Below are 6,000 nucleotides of genomic sequence, written 5' to 3' on the forward strand. Positions count from 1 at the left end.
ATGCTGAAAATGTATCTCAATTTCGGTTACTAACTGTCGAGTATAATTAAAAAAATTTAACGAATTACGGGAGAAAATACGAGGCTACGAATAGTCGCCCCCTTAAACAAATGCTGTAGGTGATTTGAGCCACAGTTCTCGATTCTTCCTTTGTAATCACATGACACGTCATGCTTTGTCATGGTTACGTGAATGAAGCTAAGGGTTTTTTTTTTTTTTGGGAAGTGATCAAGGGTTTACTGCTTCTCTAAAAAAATCCCTGTCATTATAATCTAGAAAATCGAACTTGCGGTTTGGTCCAATGGTCATGTAGCTAGTGCTGCTTTCGAGGTATAGATAAATAATTAGTACGTAATATTTTATCTATTGGGAAAAAAAATCTAGATAAATCAAAATACTCCTAGCAAATAGTGATACAGTCCATATTAGGAAGCAGGAAACTCTGTTCGCATTTAAAATCCGAGGTCATGGGTTCACTAAGATGACCATTGGCACATCTCAATTTGTTGTTTTCATGCTGACACAATTTATGTCCCAAGAAATAAAATAAAAATGATATGCATTGTCGATCGGTCTTAATTCTTGCTACCACATAATGCCAGGTTATATAGAGAGATTAAAGTATTGGACTTGGCCACGTTCCATGTTACTTGATGCCGTGCTCTAGATAATGAACTTGTATTTGGCTAAACTACTGGTTATGTTTTTTAATCATGTATTTCGGGTCAGCTTGTAGACATCTCAACAAAGTATTAATGTCCATTCAATTATATACAGATCTCATTAATCGAAGAAAACAAATGCAAAAAACACAATGGGACCTTAAATTTTGAAGCTTTAGTTAAGTTGTGGCCTCCTAGCCCCTCTGTCTGTCATTGCGTCACACTTACTTCACATCCCCTCTGTCTGTCATTGCGTCACACTTACTTCGCAACCATGCAATAAAAAGGAAATAAATTGGAAAATTTAAGTTTAGCTTGGAAGTGTTAAATTGCAAAGTTTTTTTTTTTTTGGTCAAAGCGATATACATCAGCGAAATTAGGAGAGTTCATGAGTTACTAGTAGGTTAGTCAACATGGGTTCAGAGGCTATCCATTGCAAGGATTATTATTTGACAATTTCAACATTCAAATAGTTGATTGATGGTTTGGAGTGACAGGGCTAGGTTAAACTGAACTTGCTTGTGGCATTTTTTTCAAACTTTAAAGTGCAAAGGGGTAAAGTGCTATGAAGAATCAGTCTTCCAGTCAAAATTACAAGGGCAAGTTAAAGAAAAAATTTGTCAGATTTTTTTAGTACCACACATAAGATAACTCCAAAGGAAATCATATTTAAAAAGAAAGAGTCAGAGGATAAAACAGTCAAACCAACGGTATTTATTTTACATTTTCATGGGTACAAACAAAATTGCCATATTATTATAATTATCACCTGCATGAAAATTTGTGGGTACAAACAAAGAATCAGTAGACTCCATTGAAAATTTTGTCCTGCGGGGCCTTGCTTTTTTTTTTAATTTTATATTATTTATTTTATAATCGGATATTCAGACTAGCTTTTGCAAAAAAAAAAAAAAAAACTCGGGTAATCTTGAAATCTAGCAATGACCGGACGAACTTTCAATAACTCCCAGAGTAATTGAAAACTTGTTCTTTTTTTCTTTTCTTTTTTCGTTTTGATAAGATTGAAGGATATATAAGACTTTATATGCGGACAGGAATGTTGCCGAGAGGCATTCCTGCAAAGCAATGCAGAGCGGTCGATCGACCCGGTCGTTCATCTTAGCATGGACGGCCAGGCTCCCATTCGTTTCCCTGGGATATTTAGAAGAGAGAATTACGGACTAGCGCACAAAGTCATTTTCATTACTTCAGTCAATCACGTACATATACTTTTCCCGAATTTCAACAATCAACTAGCTAGGTTTTGTTGATTAGCTTCAACTTCAGTTTCCTAGACCGAGTCAATTGGCATTTTTGCCATCTTGTCTTGTTTTTTATGGTCTATTTTTAGCTAGTATTAAATTGTGATTGAGATGTAAGGTTCGATTTGGTTTGGTTTGTAAATCGTAATGCTGAGAGGTTGCTAGCTAGGTCGTGTTTTTGCATGTACTCTCTCTCTCTCTCTCTCTCTCATGCATTTCATTTTGGATCCGGATCCTCTCCGGTCCACGTTTTGGATTCTTACCGGTCAAAGTTTATAAATACACCCGAACTATTGATTGCAGCCAATTGACAGGCACCACGATCATGGCTATCTCCTTCAATCCAAAACATGAACCGAAGAGGAGCCGGATGCTTTCGTTTTCTAGTGTAGTACTCGATTTCCATTTGAATGAAAAGAGTACACGCACGTTTGAGACCAATTCTAGCTTCCGGGCAGGAGGGAAGAAGGTGACTTCACGCATGCAGTTATTGGTGTTCTATTTCCTTCCTTCAAGGAAGGGCAAAACCAGAGACTCTCTTGTACGCTTTTAGAACTAACTACCACGAATGAAATTTTCTTTGCCTATAAAAAATAAGAGAATAAATTCTTTACATCGCTGGTGTAAATATTTGCTTCCTTCAAATTAATTACATCGCGCCACGTTGCAAAACAGTGGTCTCAATCAATAGAATTAATATGACGATGTGGCATAATATAATTAATTTGGAGTAAACAAATGTTTACATTGGCGATGTAAAGAATTTAATCTCAAAAAATAAATGAAAATGATAATACCAAAACTGTTTTTGTTGGTGTCAAAACTCTAGTGTACAAGACTTTTATGCACTGAAATTTTGTCATTATCACTAGCCAAAAAAAAAGCTCCAAATTTATGTTGTATTATTTACTCAGATTGCATTTATATTCTTCCTGCAAGCTATATAGTGTTAAGATAGGAAAAAGCTCCAATATACACCCTGTAGAAGTAAATATGTTACGCGTATTTTGGACAAATGTCATGCCTCTAAGTGGTAAATGTTATGCCTCTAAACAGTAAATGTTTTGTCTCTCAATGCTTAATGGTGCATATGGTATGCACGATTATGCCTATTTAGCAGAGTCGGCCCAGACTCTTCAGAGGCCTAAAACAAAAAATTTTAAATGAAGCATTTTTGTTGAACTATTATAAGAGGTAAAAAAATAGAAAGGACCGTTGAAATTCCAAAAATTTGGAGGCCTAAAACAGCCGCAACACAAGTTTTAGCTCAGGATCGGCTCTGCTATTTAGTAAAATGTTACGCCTGTAGGTAAAATATTACGCCTCTCAATTGTATATTTTGGGTACATATTGCATGCTAAATATGTACCGTTACTATTCCCGTTAAGATAAACACAAATTTTCTTCATCCATTTATTGGAAGGTGACATGTGAGTGGAGGTGGGAATTGTGCTGTGCAGCTCCGTGCTACGCAACCATCGGCAAGGCCTTGCCGGCATCGGTCCGACGATCGGAGACATCTACTGCGTAGAGCTCGTCGAGTACTACAAGTGTATTAAAAATTAACTCGATCAAATATTGTTAAGTGCCTCATCGGAATACATATAACTTGAAAAAAAAAAAGAATCCTAATGGATACGAAACACTGGATCAAAACCACTTAATCCATTTTTTTCGAGTTATATGTGTTCCAATGAGTCACTTAACGATATTTGATTGAGCTGATTTTTGGTGCACATATAGAACTCGACGAGCTCTATGCGGTGAACGTCTCCGATCGTTGGACCGATGCCTGCAAGGCATCGCCAGCGGCTGCGCAGCACAGTGCACAGAGCTGCACAGCATAGTCCCGGATCCCATGTGAGTGTATAGTATTTGTTATGTCTTGGTGGAAGTTGGGATAGCGCAGATGGACTTTAACCTCAATAATTATGTCTGCGACAGTGTGGGAGCCTGCGGGGCATGATTGAAGCTTCTTTGCTTCAAACCCCTCAAGTTCCATCAAATTTCAATTTGGTCAACTATTTTTGCAATTTGGTCAATCTGTATATATTCTCCCCAGAATATTGTTTCTATCTGTTTTTCTTGCCGTGATTAGCTGATAACTAGCTAGTCATGATGAAAGTAGTGTTTGTCCTTTACGGCACATTGAAAAGTGCATCGCTAATTGTGGGTATTTCTTCAAGTCTTGGATGATAATTTTAGTTAACAGTCTCATAAATCAAGATATCGTGTCAGACGAATACCTTTTTAATCTTTGAGAGAACAAATTTCATCATCTACTTGCAGAGAGTTTGCCCTATATAACTAGCGTAAAAAAAGAAGAAGACCCTATTCATGTCTTTTCAATTTGTTTCGGCTATCCTTCTCTACCCTCCTTAAAGCTCTAGTACTTGGTTCCCGCTTTCCCCTTCACTTTCGGGCCGGGAGAGCTATCTAATATTTGTTACACGTGTAAATCGTATAACTTGAACTTACTTTTTAGAGGAGCTACCTTTCTTAAATAGTTAACCGAACCTACTAGGTTTCGATTCACATATAGAAGGAAGCAAACGCTTAAATATCAGGTCTTCACCACCAAATTAAGCCACCCCTTAATGATTTCTAGCAAGCATTTTTTTTTTTTTTTATGTGCTTTGATTAGAAAGCAAACATAATTGAACCCCAAAGCAAACATAATTGAACCCCAAGGGATTGGGTTTTGGCATAGGATTTAAGGGATTGCTTCCTCTAAAGTCTCAGGTTCGATTCTCCTTGTCAATAATTTTTGAACTACCTCACCTCGCGTATAAGTGTAAAAAAGGCTTTGAAAGAGCTATATGAATTAGTCCGAGGCACGAGTAAATTGACCCAGGACACCAAACATAAAGAAAATCAGGCATATCGAGAATTTGAGATTTCACAAAAGGAGATATGGAAACATGAAGACCAAAGAGTGATGTGCTTTTATTAGGAGAATGTGGGTTTAGTTGAGATTATGCCACATAATTTATGGTTATTTTCATCTTTCCATCAGACTGGAAACATGATTCCAACATCCTTTTTGACTGCTTTTTCGTCCATCACTCCTTTTGATGTGCAAATTATTAATCCAATGCCTGACAACTAATTAAGATTGTAATTAAAGAGATTAATTAGCAAATTGAAGTCTAAGCCACACTTGATGTGGTATTAATTACGTAAACTTTAACGCACTCCTACGCTTGTGAGAGGATAACTATAGAGGTGAAAACCACTTTAAACGGTGAGAAACGGTGAGAAACAAAAGTAAAAAGAGAATTCATAGTAGTTGAATCTCTCCTAGTGATTTACTTTTCACCAAATCTCAGTCATTTTTTTTTTACGATAGCAATTTCTCAAATTCAAAGGGCATGTAAGAGTTATAGCTTGTCTCACAACAGTTAGATTAGGGAAGTGCTTCGGTGTCTATCCTTCTTTTAGAAACACCGTAATTTTTTACATAACCAAACCATTATAAATATAACCAAAAACCAATTGTATGCATACAATTGGTTTTGGTTATACTTGTAATGGTTCAGTTATGCCAAAAATTATGGTGTCTTCTTTTAAAGGGTAGACACCGAAGTATTTTCCGTTAGATTATAAATAGTGCCTCCAAAATTATATGTCACCTCCCTACCAATTTCCAATTAATTTTGAGCCGGCTTTCTTATTTTTTTCCAGTACAATCATATGAGGACAAGCTGGAGTCACATGATCATAGTGTAACACCACATGGTGGTTGATTTTTTTGTCACTATTTTACGTAGAAAAATCTATCCTCATGAAGAAAAAAATGTCCACAAAAACTTCCAATACTTATACGTTTATTTTTTTCCTGGTAAGGCGGAGTGTCCCGAGCCAGCTTGTGCGATGCGCACCTCAAATTAATCCGTACAATCCCTCCCGGTCTCGATCTTTTGACACACTTATGCGTGAGAGTGAAGTGTTCTCAGAGTTGTTGGCAAAAAAAATTGAACCTGAGACATTTGGAGAGAGCAAACCCGTAAATCCCAAGCTGAGATCCAACGTATATGGGTTTCAACACTTATATGTTATTTAATTTATATCCATCT

The sequence above is a fragment of the Rhododendron vialii genome, chromosome 2a, assembly GCF_030253575.1.
Source record: "Rhododendron vialii isolate Sample 1 chromosome 2a, ASM3025357v1".
NCBI lineage: Eukaryota > Viridiplantae > Streptophyta > Magnoliopsida > Ericales > Ericaceae > Rhododendron > Rhododendron vialii.